The sequence below is a fragment of the Bidens hawaiensis genome, unplaced genomic scaffold, assembly GCF_021521415.1.
Source record: "Bidens hawaiensis isolate Kalapana, Puna unplaced genomic scaffold, B.hawaiensis_p1.1 tig00004551_1, whole genome shotgun sequence".
NCBI lineage: Eukaryota > Viridiplantae > Streptophyta > Magnoliopsida > Asterales > Asteraceae > Bidens > Bidens hawaiensis.
The window spans coordinates 828198-842896 of record NW_027491277.1 but is presented as its reverse complement, the minus strand read 5'-3'; the positions used below and the strand labels follow the sequence as shown (position 1 = coordinate 842896).

The window sequence follows — 14699 nt, the reverse complement described above, 5'->3', positions numbered from 1 at the left end:
GTGTTTTGACTTGGCTGGTAAAACCAGGAATTCCACATCCTCGGTGCGTGAGTAAATACCATCACTGAGTGTGATGGGAAAAGATATCACTCCATGCGGATGCATTACTTCGTATGCGCATGAATTGGCTTTAGCCTCGCCTTGTCTTCCTCGTCAAGTTGCTCAAAACACTGTTCGTACATTACGTCTGACGTGCTTCCAGTATCAGCAAAACATGATGTGAACGATAGTGACCAATTAAGGCAGTGATTATCAGCAGATTCTTGTTGGATGGTCCTCCTTTAACTCGCGGGAAAATTCCGGGTTCACTTTTTCATTCTTCATCATCTATCTCCTACCTTTTATTTCCACTAACACGTCCTCCCTGAATCATATGAACATTCAAATCCTTGACCTACTTTTTAGGCGGGTCAGGATCAACTTGCGCGGAAGCTTTGTTAGTCCCTTGTCTTACATATTTTACCAGGTGTTCCAACTTTCCAGACTTGATTGCGGTTTCAATCTCAATCCTCAAGGTAACACAATCATCTTTGTTATGACCAATATCATCATGAAACGTACAATGCTTCTTAGAGCATATACAACAACAAACTTCCACAAACCGTCACATCAGCACCACATCATATTTCAAAATTTTCTCAAAAATCTCCACTTTCTTCCACAACAACAAACATCCACAAACCACCACATCATCACCCACCTCTACAATTAATTTGTATTTAAATAGATTACTTTTATAAGATAATTAGTTTTTATATTTTACATATATTTAAATGATAAAAGAAACATTTAAAAATACATTTTTGAAGATAAAAAACATTTAAAAAATATAACTTTTGAAAAATAACATCTAAAAATTACAACTTAAAAAAAAACATTTAAAAATATAAATATAAAAACAAAGCAGTTAAGAAAATTAGAAATTAAGTTTTTTTTGTATGTTATGTGTTATAAAAATTATAAAACTTATTATATATATTTTTTTTAAAACTCCTAGCCATTGTAAAATGCATTCATTAAGTTAAAGAAAAGGTTAAAAAAGAAAGAAAGAAAAAAATACATTGTAAAAAAGTATCGGGTCAATTTTGCTAAACCTATAAGAATGAAGGTTGCAAAAAAGGAAATAAAGAAACGCATCTCAAATCTCAATATAGTTTTAACTTATACTCATCTCAACCGTTGGCCATTGTTTCATTCCCTGCTCTCTAAAATGGCTTCATACATTTTACAATTTCAATCTACAAATCAAATTAACAAGAAAGCAATCAATTTCTTCATTAACTTTATGTGTTCAAGATTTTTTTCTTTTCAATTTGGCCTTTGACAGGGCCCACATTTCCGTCCGCTGCAGGGTTGCAGGCACGGACCTGCAGCACAACCACCACCTTCACATCGGTTGCGTACGCGCCTTGCTCCGTCCGTAGTATGCCATGTGTGTTCAGACCTCGGGCCATGGAGCCCGTTGAAGATGCTCTTAGGATTGAGAAATGCTCTCTTCATGATCGGTTGGGGTTTTCTAAAGTTCACGTTTTCAGTGGTCAAATTTTATGAGGGAGTTTTGGTCAGCGGAGTCCAGTTGTTGGTATTTTTCATGAAAATACTTGTTTTATTTTTGTTACCAATCAGTGTTCTTGCATCGAATTGTTTCGATGTTTCCGCAGAAGGTTGAAGTCTGACCAGATTGATCCTTTGGCTTGCTTATTTGCCTTCGAACTTTGAAATTCAGCCTTCGAGATTTGTTTAGGACTCTCATATCCCAAAGTTTTTTATGTCCTTGCAAACAACTTTGCTGCAGACATTATCTCATCCCACGCCTTGGGCATTCCATCTTTGCCCGTTAAACGACAGATCAATGCATTACTCTGCAGATTCTTGCGGAAGGCTCCTCTCAACATGTCTTCGTTAATTCCTCCAATGTTTAAGCTTTCTTTAGTAAACCGTGAAATGAAATCTTTAATAGACTCATTATCACGCCTAGCAACATCCAGAATTTCGGAAGGATCACGAGTATGTTTCTTTTGCTAACTAAAGTGTTCGGAGAATTTGGCTACCAGGTCGTCCCAACTTTTGATCTGTCCATCTGTTAATTTTTCAAACCACTTCCGCACCACCCCAGTCAACGTCAATGCGAACATATGGCACCAATAAGGGAGGGTCCAACTACTGACCCCTCCCACTGCCACAAAATTTAATAAGTGGTCACTAGGATCCGACATCCCGTTATATTTCCCTAAGGTAGTGGGAATTTTCACGTTAACTGGGAATAGAGTCGTTGAAATGTGCGGAATGAACTTCGACTTCTCAGCGAATGGGGGGACGGTATGGTTTCATGAAATCTTCTTCCACATCACTGTGGTACTATGTATAACAAATTATTGGGGGTGGACGACTAGTTCTTTCTCTTCCGCGGATCTGACTACCAACGCTAAAGTAGCTTACTTCCTTACAGCGATATGTCGGGTCTCTCGGGCCTCTGGAATCGTAGCTTTCGTACTCAATTCTGTGAGAAGATTCCCGTACAACAGGGCGGACTGGACCACGCCATCGTCTTCCAAAATCTTCGTCAGAGAATCTCTCAGTCTGAAGACTATCACGCATCTGACTCCTTCGTACTGTTGAAGGAGGAGATGGAGATCTCAAATGAATGTCATCATAAACTAAAGTTCAAGCATGAATTCATTCTTCACGAATCATGCGTTCATATTCAGCCAGAGCGTTCTCTTGTTACAAGTGCAACCATTCTTCAAGAGACTGAACTCTTTCAGTTCTAAGGTTAGAACGATGAAATCTCGCCGGAGCGGAATTACCAGATCCGTATTCCAGATCTGGTTCCGTACGTACTCGACGATTTTCCATCGTTACATGTCCCAAATCACCCGGAGTAGGACCTCCAGGTGCTCCGATAGCGGTGGAACGTCTTACTGTTGCTGGAGTTTCCGTCGGCTCTTGAAAAGCTTGACTCATATCGTTCGGAACAACAAAAACTCTTACAATTCTAGCACAAACGCGGATGGAGCCAATGAAGAAACACGGATCTAATTCCTAAGGAGTTAGATCAATGAGTCCACAGGGTATGGATCAAACAACTACCAAACTAACGATACAAACTCAATCTCCCAAGTTCAATAACGAAAACCTTCAAAACAACCACCATGATCTCGTACGTGAAGGACAAGAGGGGGGGTCTTTCCGTAACCACCATCCGGCATGAGAATAAGTACTGATCTTAAGGAGAGAAACGTACTAAGTATTTGGAGTTAGAGTGAAGTGTGTATGAATACCTTGTGAAGGCGATGGGAGTATTTATAGCCGAAGGGTAAGGGAATGTGATTGGTCCAGCTGTCGTTTTCCAGAAGATACTCTCGTAACAACCTGGACATGTGTCCGCATATGATAGGACGGGCTAGTTTGGCCATGTGCATGGTTATAACAACCTTGGCAGCTGTCCTTCTATTATTGGATGTTAAGTCTCGTGCTTCCCAAAGAAAAGTCCATGTAAATCTTCTAGAAAGAAGTTAGTTAATTACAGCTGTCCTTCTGACGTCACCTTCCGGTCATCTCTGCCGGTGGAAATAGTACCCTTCGGATGACTTCTGAGAGCGTCTGGATTACCCCACAGATAGTCTCTGGATCTTATTACTATTCTTTCTCAGACTTAAGTTATGCGGGTGATTAATGTGTCCCGCGGGTGACTATTGAGGTAATCTTCTTTCACCCGAGGGTGATCTTTATGGGCATTTGGGTCTTTTTGCTACCCTACCTCTATAAAAACCAAACCGATAGGTGACCATTTTAAATTCTGGATGTTAACATAATCTCCAGAAGTTAAAATAGTTAAATTAAGACTAGAAACTACACAAGACCAACCTCGAAAACTAAAACTAAACCTTATATTAAAAAACCTTTTCAAACCCGCATTTCGTAACTCGTTTAACTAAGAAATAAGCCCATTAACCTAGATAAGATTATAACAATTTTTTGCAGCTCTAAAAATGATATTTTGAAAAACAATAATCTGGCCCGAAATTGTTTTCGCGAAAACTTGCCTTAAAAACCGAACTAGAAGCCAAACGAGCCGGGACCGGGTGATTTAACATTGATGCGGCCAAGTGTACGTTTTTAAAAACCCAATAAATTTAAAAACAACTTATTTTTATGTATCATAACTGGTCTTAACAGGTTTTACGACCAAAAGTGGGGTTTTGATAAAAAGGGTATTTTCGGAACACAAAAATCAAGTTAAACCGTAAACTGTGGAAAACTAGAAAACTAAAAGTTTTAAAAAGAAGATTATAATATTAAATAGGCAAATATAAACTAAGACATGTGTAAGGGAAATTGGATTTACAAAACGGGCCCGTTTACAAACTTTAAAGTGTTGTTTCGTTTAAAACCGAGCGGGCCGGTTTTTAAGACTAAAACGCTTCAAAGAGGTAAGATTCACAATATCTAGAAAGTTTTGTTTAAAATATTTTATTATAAATGTATAAAACATTTTATGGAAAAACAACACCTCTTTGGTCAAGATTTGGCATTTAACCGCTAGTTGTTGCGAATCGACATAAACTGAACGGGCAGTTTCAACTTTCAAAAATACAAAGATATGAACATTCTGAATTTTTACAGTAACTATACTTTAATAAAGTCATAATTTTAGTGTGTACTCATTTTCCAAAAATTAACTAAGTGTTTAACTCGATCTTTGTCGAACCAAGCGTTAATCGAATCGTACAAGGGCTAAAAATGTACAACACAAAGTTACTAAATTCTCAAACCTGGAAATAATATGTTTTGTATACTTTATATTTCTGGAAAATTAGGAGTTTTAATTACAAGGGAAGTTGTTTATGCAAACTACGTATATTTTAAGGCTTATCGTTAAAAACGACAACACCGGTGACAACCGGTATTGTTAACTTTTGAAAACCTGAGGCTTGATGTTTTCAACCATACATAATTATGTTACAGATATATATATATATATATATATATAAATTATATAGCTTCTATGGCCATACATTGACCCGTAATCAAACCTAAAGCCCGGACTTTCTAAATATAGAAACTTTATTAAAACATGGTCAAGTAAATAGAGATAACTAACGCATTTAGAAGTTAAACTAAATACTTGAACACACATCATCAACACTATATACCGTATAACTGTAAACTTTCCATAAAATGAAACTTTATCCACCGGGAACTTAACACTTGGTCTAACGCTTAGAATTAAATACCCGTTCCACCATTGAGCCTTTATTAAGGTTGAAACTAGTTGCGTTAAGTATTTATAATTCGTTATTTATCATAGGAACCACCACTTTCGGGAAGTCGGTTGTTGAATTACTTGGAGCATTCGGTGAGTCTCACGTGTAATCCCTTTTTACTTAAATATTTGGGAACTACTACACACTCCTAAACTTTTTATATGGTATGGAATTTCGGGGTGTTTTACTGTTAATTTTTTGTCCCAACTTTTACACAAACATTAGCCTAAGGGAATGGGTCAGAGGCTTGTATGGGTAGTACTATTTGGGAGACCCCCACGCACAGTGACCCTATGTTGGGTAAACCACACTGAGATCTGCGAATCGTTGCGGCATATAACCTACTTGTTTGATTATTTCTTTTAGCAGGTCGATAGTCCGAGACGGTATAACTTCTAGTACGAGTTGGGAATACATGTGCTAGTTGCAGGTTTAATTGTGGACTTGATATGTGAGATACCATCATGTGTCAACTTTACTATTATGTGTCTTAAACTCATGAGCTCACCAGCATTATGTTGACGCATTTTAGTATGTACTTTTCAGGTAACATAGCCATTGGGGGAAAGGAATCATGTTATGCACTAGTTGCCTTGAACCGTAGAAGCCTTGATTCTCAAGAATAAAGTAATGTAGTCATGGAAGACTACTTGATAAATAAAGATGTAATCGTTAGATGACATTCTAGACTAATTAATGGCGATATGCACCTAAGACAATTTAAGGGTGTCATGGTTGACCCGTTTACTTTGTACCTTTGAATTTTGCAAACTCTTAGCATGCATGTTATGAATTTTCTTTAAGTTTATTTATTTTTCGCTGCTCATGGTTGATACCAGTTGGTCACGACTAGCCCCCTTGGGCCGGGTGTGACACCACCGTCTGTTACCGCCAGTTACGAAACAAATCCGACACACCGCAGAAATGCCGTTGTCTTTTCTGATAACGGTGGTAGAAGGTAATAATTTGAAGAATGATGGAGAAGAAAGTGAGTAAATGATATAAGGAATTAGAGGTAGTTTGTAAAACCACATTTCTACCCAAATAGTTTGTTGATTATATTTTCATTTTCAGTTTTAAATTGTGGCCCATCTCTAGGTTTGTTGACCTTAAATTTAAATTAATTTTTTTTATCTACGTTGACTTTTATCATTTGAGTTGATTTATTTTTGGAACGGGATATACCAAACTCCTTTTTTTTATTAATTTAGATGGTAGTTTTAGTAATTAGTTAGTTTTATTTGATAGATTATACATAACATGATTCCATCCCGCCCCCTCAATCCCATCTTGTAGACAAAATTTCTAGATCCGTCTCTGGTTACATCATAACTTTCATTTATAACGCTAAAGTTAAATTTTATAGTCATATAAACATCTAACTAGTATAGCATAAATTTTAGTTAATGTGTTTTGTTATATCAACATTTAACAGCACTTAATGTGTTTTGTTATATCAACATTTAACAGCACATTATGTATCCTATCCTCTTATATGCTTGTTACATTTGAGAAACAGAAACATATGGCAATATTATATGTCGTTTTACAATTATTGAATACGAGAAACTGCTGAGAAATTTACAATTGCTATATATAGTAAAAGCTATTAAAAGGTAAAAGATCACAAAATACACATTTTCATCTATATAATTGATTACAAGGGAAAATACGCAGAAGTTTAGCATTGCTCTAATTAGTTAGAGCTATTAAAAATTAAAACTCACGAAAAAATAAACGTTATCATCTATAATCTCGTAAGATAAGTTTTTTTTCGAAACAAACACCAAGCAACACCATTATTTTCTTACCCGCTAGCAAGAAACTAGCAGGAGAGGCACTACAAACAAACACCAACACAACACTAACAAAACATAATTACAAGTTAAACTTCGTCCACTTATCCTACTTTGTACTCCAATTCTTTGACCTACTTTTGATCCAAAGAAACACCATTGATTTTATTTCACCGATAATTTGAAAGGAAAATTAGATAAGATGAACTCATTACAGGCACGCCATATACTCCAGCATGCCACCAAAACATTCTAGGGTAGAGAGCGATATCAAGAAGACTTCCAACTAAGATGGATTTGGTAAAGAGGGAGGTGTTTGTAGATCCGACAATACATGTTTGACAAACAAGACGACATTGATCTATTCACATCATGTTACATTTCTTGTGTAGTTATGAATGGTTTGAGTCAATGTGGCAGGACTCATCCTATATTCAGATGTTTGTAAAGATTTCTTTTGAGTATCTAGCCATTTACAGTCGAAGGAAAAATCAACTTCAAGAATTCACTTGTTGATCTCATTGCACTCGAGTTTTATGGATATAACATAAATCGTTGATAAATAATTTAAAGTGGACAGATTAGTGTTTGTATTCGTTTATTGATCTCTAGCTTGTATTTAAAGTCATCTTTAAAAAAGAAACAGAATTTGGTTTTCATACATCATCCGTGAAAAAGACAAGAAACTATGTATTGTAAATGATTGTTTACCTTTGTATGAAAATAAAGTGATTCCCAAAAGTGTTGTATGAAATCACAGCCCCAAAAGAATATATTTTGTAGCATAATTCTGTGCGAATCATTTCTTCTTACACACTAGCTCACACATGCTATGTCATTCCTAAAGAGTCGAACGTTTTCATCTAGGATTTCTAGGTTTTTAACTGAGTTTGCAACAATGCCAATATTTAATTAGTCACCAAAAAGTATAGCCTAGTCCCCAAGGTAACCATTTAACAATTGTAACCGTTTAATATTTTATTAATCATAATCTTTGTCTAAGAACTAGTATTTAGACACCCGCATGCATAAAATCGTGTATATACTATATAGAATGCAATTCAACTATTAACTTTTTAACACGATTAGTTGTTAGTAGTTTTATATTTACAAAGCGTTTAGTTGTTATGGGCATATACACGCCATAAATACAAAAGAAAAGCATATCTAGTGCTAGTCCATTAAAGAAAAACTTGCATTTTTTTAGGCTCAAATTTGCTATTTTCTGATTTAACAAATGGTATTTTGTAACATAATTGACGAAGTTAGCCTTAGACTTCAAACTAATTACAAATGTAAAACCACAAACTTGTTACTTTCAAACTCTAAATATATATGCACTCTGCCAACCACATGGGTCTCAAAACTTTAGCTTAAACCTTCAACCCAAAGTAAAGACTACATACCATCTCCATTTTCATTTCCGGCCACTGATCATGTATAGAGTAGCAAGTGCATCCGAGTACTTAGTCATCACCGGTTTCGGGATCGACGACATCAAGATCTCCAAGAAAGCATGGGTGTTTCCTGGTCAATCCTACTCGGTTTTCGACATCTCTCCGGTGAATTACACGTTCGAAGTCATGGCCATGAGCGCCGAGAAACTCCCATTCATCCTCCCAGCCGTGTTCACCATCGGTCCACGCGTAGACGAACAAGAAAGTCTCCACAAGTACGCCAAACTCATCTCCTCTCACGACAAAGAATCCAACCACATGAATGAGCTCGTCAAGGGGATCATCGAGGGCGAGACACGTGTACTCGCTGCCTCGATGACCATGGAAGAGATCTTTAAAGGAACTAAAGCGTTTAAGCAGGAGGTGTTTGGGAAAGTTCAGCTGGAACTTAATCAGTTCGGGTTGTTGATTTATAATGCGAATGTTAAACAGTTGGTGGATCTTCCTGGACACGAGTATTTCTCGTATTTAGGACAGAAGACACAAATGGAAGCCGCAAATCAGGCGAGAATCGATGTCTCTGAAGCCAAGATGAAGGTAATTTGATATTCGATATTCGATATAAGCTACGTTTAGTTTTATATTTTGATAGGTACTTTAAGATTTTGTGATTGTGTGATCTAGGGTGAAATCGGAGAGAAGCTTCGACAAGGACAAACGCAGCAAAACGCTGCTAAAATTGAAGCAGAAACAAAGATTGTATCGACGCAGAGGCTAGGGCAGGGGAAGAAGGAAGAGATAAAGGTGAGGACTGAGGTAAAGGTGTTTGAGAATGCAAGGGAGGCTGAGGTGGCAGAAGCAAATGCTGAGCTGGCAATGAAGAAGGCAAAGTGGGCCAAGGATTCACAGGTGGCGGAGGTGGAGGCGACCAAGGCGGTGGCGCTTAGGGAGGCGGAGCTGCAGAAGGAGGTTGAGATCATGAACGCGTTGACTCAGACGGAGAAACTAAAGGTGGAGTTCTTAAGCAAAGCTAGTGTTGAATATGAAACAAAGGTAGTATACACTACAAATTATGATTTTTTTTTTTTTTTTTTTTTTTTTTAAGAAAGAAATGGAAATATAATTTACTAACAAAAATCCGCAGAAGCAATTATGAATCAATCTTGTAATTAATTTCTTGAAGATACATGTTTAATTAATAATCGTTAAATTGGGTACAATATAATAATCAAAGGTGCAAGAGGCGAATTGGGAGCTTTACAGGAAACAAATATCCGCAGAAGCAATTTTGTATGCGAAAGAAAAAGAAGCCGAGGCTCAAAAGGCTATAGCGGATGCCACATTCTACTCTCGTCAACAAGTTGCTGACGGTGAACTGTATGCGAAAAAGAAAGAGGCTGAAGGTCTGGTTGCCCTTGCACAGGCCCAAGGGACCTACTTAAGGACTCTTTTGGGTTCAGTGGGAGGCAACTATGGAGCCTTAAGGGACTATTTAATGATCAACAATGGAATGTAACAAGACCTTGCTAAAATTAATGGGGAGGCGGTTAAAGGATTGCAGCCCAAGATAAGTATATGGACTGGTGCGGGTGGAAGTGGTGTTGGGGACGGTGGTGATGGTGCTATGAAGGAAGTGGCCGGAGTGTACAAGATGTTGCCTCCGTTGTTTAGCACGGTTCATGAACAAACCGGTATGCTGCCGCCTGCTTGGATGGGGAAGATCACTGAAAACTAAAGGTAACATATTTCATAGTTGCATATGGAGTCATGAATTAAAGTTCTTAGTTTTATATAACTTTTAGAGCTTTTAGTTGGAGTTTTAATTATGTGAATGATTTATGTGGTGACTTGACACTGGTTTGTGGTGAAGTTGTGAAGGTTAAATATTTGTTTGAAACTGTTTTATTATGTTATGCAAATTTACTAGTAAATTTACTTGTTTGCTAAGCTAATTTATCCTACCAGTTAGGTCTATTTGATGGATTTACCAGCAGTTTGATAAGTTTTTAAAGTGGTTAGATTGAACTATACATTTCAAAAATAAATAAAAGGTAATCGGTTGTTTACATGACTGGTTTCATGTTTCAAGTTGTATGTACCGTTACAGTATTAAGTATTTTATGGCTACTTTTTTATATAGTTATATACAATAAGGATATTTACAAATAAAAGCTAGTTATATCATATCTTTCATTTATAACACTTAAATTAATTCTTTTAGGTTGCTTCTAGGAAATTTACATTTGTTATGTATAGTGAAACTCTTAAAAGGGTAAAAGAAAGAAAATGGACATTTACACGTAAAATCATAATAATAGATTGCAGCTGGAAACTACTCGGAAATTTAACAGTTGCTATAAGTAGTTAAAACTTTTTAAAAGGAATTAACTCTCAAAAATACATATTTCTATATATGATCACATAAGAATAGCTAAGAGCTAACTATTAGACAGTGGTAACTTAATGAACAAATGGATTTAAAACAGATCTTATAAATGAGCTTGGTGAGACAATTGGTGTGGGTTCAAGAATGACTTTAAGTAATACTCCATCCGTCTCTTTGAAAGTGTCCACATTACCTTTTTAGTTTGTCCCATTACAAATGTCTACTTTCAAACTTTATTAATTAATTTTCAAATTTACCCTTAAACATGCAATCATTCAAACTTTATCAAATTTTGTCTTTTTTATATATGTCAAGGACATTTTATTAATTTGTTAAGAAAAAAGTACAATCGTTAAAACTTTCTTAAATTTTCTGTTTTTCAAACCATGACACTTATATAGAGACGGAGGGAGTACAAATTAGCAATATTTGAAAATCTCAAAAGAAAAAAATTGTATATAAAAAAGAACTTTCATATTCAACTCTACCATAACATTTTAAAACTGTTTCTACGAATTGATTTATTTATAGAAATGCATTTAAAGAGTTGTTTCTATACTGAAACTTGATTATTGGTTGGTTTCTTTCTTTTTTTTTTTTTTATCATGTATACCCATCCATTTTGGGGCATCTTGGTGAACCAAGGTCAACAATTTGAGTCATATAGAAACAGTTTACAACCAATTTTGTAGTGTTGTGATTAAAACTAGGTGCTGATTTGAACATTATGGAGAATGAAGTTTAGTGAACATGTAGAATGAGATTTCCTTTTACTTTCTTATATTCTCACTTGTTAGAGTTGGCAATTAAAACCAAATTAGTTACTTGTGAATTGATACCTTAGGGTTATAATTGACCTTAGATATGGCATAACGGGTGAAATTAACAAAATGTCAAAACGAGGGTGAAATTAACGAAAGGTCAAAACTTTTTATTGAAATGATGAAGGTTTTCACATTGGCATTACTTATTTATCTAGATTACAAGGTATGATTTTCGGGTTATTTATTTATTTTTGTATTACGGTAAATCTTTGGTTCTTTTACATACATGATCTTTTTTTGGTGTTGGTAAAGTTGAACCATGCAACACCTATCAAAATTTCATATCTAAATATCAACTTTTTAAAAAGAAGTTCAAGAGGCAAAATGTAATTACCCAACATAAGAAGTTGGTGTAAAAAAATAAGATATATGTCACTACGAAGTATAAAACAAAAATATTTTGGTTTATATTAAACGATCATTTAAAAGAAATAATTGTTCGAAGTTGTGAAATATTTAAATGAGCGACTGAATTTTATTATACTATAAAAGATAAATTATTTTGTAGACAAATATTTATATTATTTAGGAGACAACTACATGAGTAATATTAATCCTAGACTTTGAAATGTATCTATTCATTTATTGTAGATTTCACCCAATTTTTTTACAACAATAGATATATTTTCATATTTGCATTGTACTTGTTAGGATTAAACGCACACATGAAACTAAACACAACACGAAAGCAAAAGCGACACGAGGATTTAACGTGGTTCGGTCTAAACTGACCTACGTCCACGGGTGGCAACTAGATATTCTTTATTGAGTGACAATGATTACAAGTACATAGCAATCATATATATATATATATATAGATGCGACTAGGGTTAGTATCTTATTAAACAAGAAATCCAAACCGGGCCGGGCTTGCCCTTTGGACTTCAAATAATAAACCGGGCCTACACCGAAAGGCCTACGAAACCCAACAAACTCCCACTCGGAGGCCTTGAGTACTCTCGTCTGCACTCCTGATTGTACTTCTGTAATCTAAACATTTAACTTTTAGTTGCCACCGCCTTCTCATTAATTAACCTGAAGGCCCGTTGAAGCTCCCCGGAGCTCCAACACGTCAATCACGGCTAAAACTGTCATGACCTGTTCTCTGTCCATACCGGCTCCCACTGAAACAAACTACCAGATCTTGAGATACCCTGAGAATAAACACTCTCCATATTCAGCAAGTAATCCACTGGAGAGACTTTTACAGCTGGAATACTGGTTTTCTTAATCCACTGTCGACCTGGAACTGTAACTGAACCACGACCTGTGCTCCCACTGTCACGATGTCCTCTGACTGATTTAACCTTCCTAGCTCGTTCATCCTGAATCTTCACTTTGGCTCTGGGTTTGTTACTTGCAAAACGAACCTTCTTCTGCCCACGAGATTCTGTGAACCGGACTTTGTCTTTCACCAAAACTGGATCCACTCCTTTCGGTGACATGTCGACCATATACAACGAACCCATTTTCTTGCCACGAGCAACAACGAGATTCCCTTTGACTACTTTCCACTGCCCATTCCCGAACTTAACATCGTAACCCTGGTCATCCAACTGCCCAACTGAAATCAAACTTTTCTTCAAACTTGGAATAACCCTAACATCTTTCAAAGTCTAAGAGGTACCGGCTGAAGTTATCAAATCAACATCTCCCATACCCGTAACCTCTAGAATATCATCGTTCGCAAACCTTTCCAAAATCCCCAAACTTTAGATTCTTTGTCGTTTCACTACAGTGAGTGGCATGAAACGATGCACCAGAATCCATCACCCAAGCATCAACGTTATCCTCAACACTAAGAACATAAAACTCATCCTCTGGGCATTCTTCTGCAGTGTTGACTTCTGTAACGTTCACCTCTTTCTTACCATTCGGACACTGATTCCTGAAGTGTCCCTTCTCTTTACAACCCCATCATTCAATATCATTACGAGTCCTAGACTGACTCCTCTTCCTACTCCCACCGCCTCGTTGTTTTCCCCTACCTCTGCCTTCTGTGACTAATATATTACTTGATGATTCACCTGAATTTCTATGTCTTGAATCTTCTCCAAGAATCAAATCCCAAATCCCATCAAAAGTAATTTTTGTAGACGAACTACAAACTGCAGTCACTGTTTGCGACCAACTGTCGGGCAAAGATGATAATAACAACAAGCCTTGAACTTCATCATCAAACTTAATACCGACTGCCACTAAGTGGGAGAGGTTCGAATTAAGATTATTGATATGCGTTGTAACTGACACACCCTCTTTCATTCGAGTTGTCACTAGCTCTCTGATAAGATAGACCTTATTCGCTGCCGAAGGCTTCTCATACATGTTGGATAGTGTGTCCATCATACCACGGGCCGTGGTTTCTTTCATGACGTTAAATGCCACATCTTCCGACAACGACAATGTAATACAAGCCCTAGCTTTCTTGTCTAACTTCTTCCAATCTGCTTCTGACAACTTTTCTGGTTTTTCATCCTCAAACACTACATCCAAGTCTTTCTGCCAAAGTAGTGCCTCAATCTGCATCTTCCACCAACCAAACTTCTGTCCGTCAAACTTCTGTATCGAAACATTTCCGTCTTCTGCCATGACAATGACTAAAAAAAAACTGGATAAAACAGAGACAGACACGACAATCGCACGGGCCTGAACTTAACAACTGTTCTACTGAACTCTGTTAAATAATCAACCTATTTTAAACGCAACGGAAATACGAACTGTAAATCAGAAACCGAAACTTTAAACTGAAACGATAAAACCTAACAAACGCGGGTGGCACTGGTTCTCGGTTTCTTTAACGCTTCTTCTGACTTGACAACTGTTCTTCAACAAAAATAAAATCTTGATTCAACTGTTCCTGGCTAGTACTTGGCAAAATAGGATATCGACCCAAATTTCTTTACGGGCTAAACTGCCCAAACTTTGGCCCACACAATCAAATTTGAGCTTGCTGCCCTTGTAATTTAAAAGCCCAAAAAATTGATCTGGTCTAACTCCTAAGCCCAAACTCAACCTTTTAATTCAACGTG

The 14699-nt window shown here is 36.6% G+C and overlaps 1 pseudogene across 1 annotated transcript; it reads left to right on the top strand.

Annotated features, from left to right (window-relative positions):
* The first annotated feature begins 8408 nt into the window (after positions 1-8408).
* LOC143626991 (flotillin-like protein 4) lies at positions 8409-10263 on the top strand (annotated as a pseudogene). Its single transcript, XR_013152521.1, has 3 exons — positions 8409-9057; positions 9145-9513; positions 9695-10263. The product of XR_013152521.1 is annotated as a flotillin-like protein 4 (transcript).
* Positions 10264-14699: the final 4436 nt, after the last annotated feature.